This window comes from Miniopterus schreibersii (genome assembly GCF_964146895.1).
Source record: "Miniopterus schreibersii genome assembly, chromosome: 11".
Taxonomy (NCBI): domain Eukaryota; kingdom Metazoa; phylum Chordata; class Mammalia; order Chiroptera; family Miniopteridae; genus Miniopterus; species Miniopterus schreibersii.
Genome location: NC_138111.1, coordinates 66537934 through 66541785, shown reverse-complemented (window position 1 = coordinate 66541785; position 3852 = coordinate 66537934).

Here is a 3852-nt window from a genome sequence, read left to right as displayed (position 1 = left end):
TGCCCTAGGGTCACCTGACTGCTCAGGACTTTTCACCTGATTTGTGCAGGAAAGAGGTGACCAAGCCCTGGGAACGCTCGCAGGAGAGCGTGGCAACCGGCACCGCCCGTTGCCCAGGAGAGCAGCCGGCGTCAGCCCTGCTGCCCCGGGCGCCTGAAGGTGCAGCTGCAGCCGCGGAGTGAGAGCCTCGGCGCTCTGACCCTGGGAACATTTATTTACAAAGCCACGGGCTGTCCGAAGTCTTCTTAACTCTGAATTAACTCAGCATTTCTCTGCACACAGACTGCCCTCCTCTGAGCTCCTCTGCCGTCACCACCTAATCTGCGTCTTATATCTCCATGCTTTTATTCCTGCCTCGCCACTGCCCCGACTAAGGCAAGCCCCATGGTTGGGAGGTAACAATGTCCCATTTTGTGACACTGTGCCCTGATTTACAAGGCTCCCCTTTAATCCGAATCTAATTTTGTTTGTTGATGGTTTATACTGTGAAAACGAAATGGAATTTCCAAGCTGGTTATGCTGTTCCTACCCAGTATGACTCCCGGGAAGGGGAAACCTCCCACGAGCTCCGTCAGCCCAACGAGCACAGCTCCATGCTCTTCCCAGAGCATGCCAGTCATCAAAGGGACACTTTAATATTTGTACAGATGGCTGGGTGCCTTTGAGGTCATCCATGATTTGGGATATTATGGAAAAAAGGGGTTTTCTTATGTTTACAAGGACCTCCATAAAAAATGGGCCCCGGCTGGCGTGGCTCATCGGTTGGGTGTCATCTCATGCCCTGAAAGGTTGCCGGTTCGATTCCGGGTCAGGGCACAGGCCCCCGGGCTGCAGACTCCATCGCCGGTGGGGGTGTGCAGGGGGCAGCCCATCCATGTTTCTCTCTCCCTCTCCCTTCCTCTCTTTCTAAAAATCAATTTAAAAAAATCTTTTTTTTAAACAAGGGCAACAGGTAAACTGCTGTTCTCTCACCTTTTGAAATTACTGTCGCCAAAACTGAGGCTCCCACTGGAGTGTCAGAGAAACTCCGGAGCCGACTTTCACGCAAAGGCAGGAGCAACAGAACCTGTGAAGGTTGCGACCGTGTGAATAAAGCCTCTTCTGCTTCTGCAAAACCAGACCCAGGCGTTTGCCTCACCAACGTCTCGCTGTCGTCGCTGTCCCGATCGCCCCATCATCAGGCCAGGCTGGGGGACTAACGGAAGCCTGAGCTGCCGTCTCTGTCTTGCCGACTGTCTCCAGCGACCCCTTTAGGAAACAAACCCACTCCACGTGAGACAGTCACCAGGGGCCAGTGCACATCGGCATACCACTTTCTGCTGATCCCTCGCTGTCTCAGGCTAGTCAGTCGTTAAGGCCTCATACGAAAGCCTGTCATCCACAGTTTAAAACGGCTTTTCCAGATTTCCAGTCAAAGGGTCCTGGTGGTCCCGGTCCAGGACTCGTGACGGGGTTTTCTGGAAATGTCATAGAGGAAGACAGCCCTGCACCCCACTGGGGGGGACCTCACCAAGTGCTCCTGACCACCGACACCGCTGCAGTTAGGCGGCTTTTCGCCTTGGTCCACGTCTCACCGCTCGGGAAGGCTCCGTCTGACATCTGGTCTTGGACAGACGCCGCAGACCTTTGAATCAAATTGACAAGGAAGAGAAGTAGCTGACACCCGCTCAAGATGCTAGATCAAGACTCCATAGTTTAACCACAAAACCCTTTACTTTTCTCCTTTCCTGTCCTCCGGCGTCGGCCTGGGAGGATAACATCCTCCTGTATCCCCAGGCCGTTGCCCAGGGGTAACCTTTCAGGCTGCTAGATCCGCGTCAGAGGTTCTGACTATCCGTTTGCTAAACACTCCCTGCTACGCCCCGCGGCCAGTTCCTCTGCTATCCCAAAGTCCCCACACACTCTGATTGACCCCCCCCCCCCAGGCCCACCTCCGAGGTCTCTTATTGAGTTCAACCTATATGGCCACAACACCCAGGGCCTGTTTTCACCTTCCCCTAATTATAACTGCTCTTGCCCAATGAGACAGAAATACCTACGTAAGTCTTAGTACATTTACGCCCCCAAGTTCTCACGATGATCTAAATCAGAGCTGCCGCCAGTCACAAAAAAGACCTCGCCAGCAGCTCCCACCTTTGCGAGGGATTTAGAACAACTCTTTATTTCAGGCCAGACTGAGTTTTCAAACGCGCTGAAAACCTAACCGAGCCCTGGCTTGAACGGGCAAATGCGGCAGCTCCTGACAGTGAATTCATGAGCAGTACCAGCTTGAGGGGGATAGCTTGGGTCCCAACGGGGTTATCTTTGTGGTCATTCTTCTCTTTGGGCCTGTGAATGCTCAGGTGCTGGCGCATCACCAAGCAATGCCTCTTAGTTATTCATCTGGGCCCTAAGCTGTTCACAACAAACTGAGATACTTCATTGGTCAGTTCCCCTGAATTCAGATTGCGGAGCCAGAAAAGACCCGCCAGGAGGCATTCAAGATTCAGGACTCACTTCCTCTGGCAGAGCCCTACTTCCCTGGTTAGGGGTAAATGTAAACGCGGTTATGATCAGGATCTCTCCTTAGCACCTGAAAATGTTGCAGAATCCACTGCCAAGACGATAGCTGCCCAAGGGGAAAATCCTTAGGCTCTCCGGCCCAAGTTGTTGTTGATAATAACGGAGCCCTTGGTCACCTTGGAGCTGAACCAGGAGGTCCTGTGCTGCAGACACACCTGCCGGACCATGAGGACACTCTGGGGAAGCTGCAAGTCAGTTGTGTCAGATCACTGAGCAAGCCGCTGGGCTCAAGGGGGCTCTCCTTTGGTGGGGTCTTTCTTGATTTTGAATGGTTTGGGTCTGGGGACCATGGCTCTGAAGTGCCCTCCAAACTTTGGGAATTATCCTGCTTATAATAACCATAATGGTCTCCTCGGTGTGCTGTATTCTCCCAAAAGCCTTAACTGTATGTTCGCAGCTGTGAACCTCCAAGCAAATGATCTCCCGAAGACTGGGCCACCAGAAACGGAAGGAAGAGACTGGAGAGAACTGCGAGCCTGCCGTCCAGGCCCCTGCATGCCGCACAGAGGGTGTGAAAGCTGTGGGAACTGCAGAGCAGTACTGAGAGTGGCACTAACCCCTTAAATTTACATCATATCTCTGTTATGCTGAGAGTCTGGTCAAAGGATGGGGGCCCTTGTTTAAAGAAGACAACAGGTCCCAAATGGAGGCACTTGAGCTAATCCCCCAGTCAGCAAACCAGGACTTGGTACCTAACCTAATTGCAGTTTTAGCCTGGGAGCCAGGAATGTAACCTGCAAGTACCTGGCCATACTAGTGAGGTAGGTACTCAGCTGCTAGACCCCTGCTGTCTCCCACAGGTAGATGGCCTTGCCTGAAACAATCCAACCTTTGCTAGAAACTTCCTCTTTCTGCTCCCTTCTGCCTAGAAAAGCCTTTCATTCTGTACAGCTCTTTGGGCTCCTTTCTGTCTGCTAGATGGGATACTGCCCGATTCTTAAATAGTTGAATAAAGCCCACTAGATCTTTACATTTACTCAGTTAAGTTTTTTAATACTGGTATCTCCTACTTTCCTGCCTGGGGCTCCTCTTCACGCATGAAATTCACCAGTCATCTGACATATGGGCAAACCTGGAAAAGAGGGAAATAATGCCCTCTGGGGCAAACTTGATCAGTGGGCACAGGAGCAATAGAGAAACACACTCTACTTCTACACTTAAGTCAGAAGAGTCTGAGCTGCATTCTTCAGTTTCTCAGAGGCTTCCGCAGCCACGACCAGCTTGGTGGCACATTCATGTCTGTCTTTCCGTCTTGTCTGTCCCTGTTCAATCTCCCAGGGCCAACCCAAC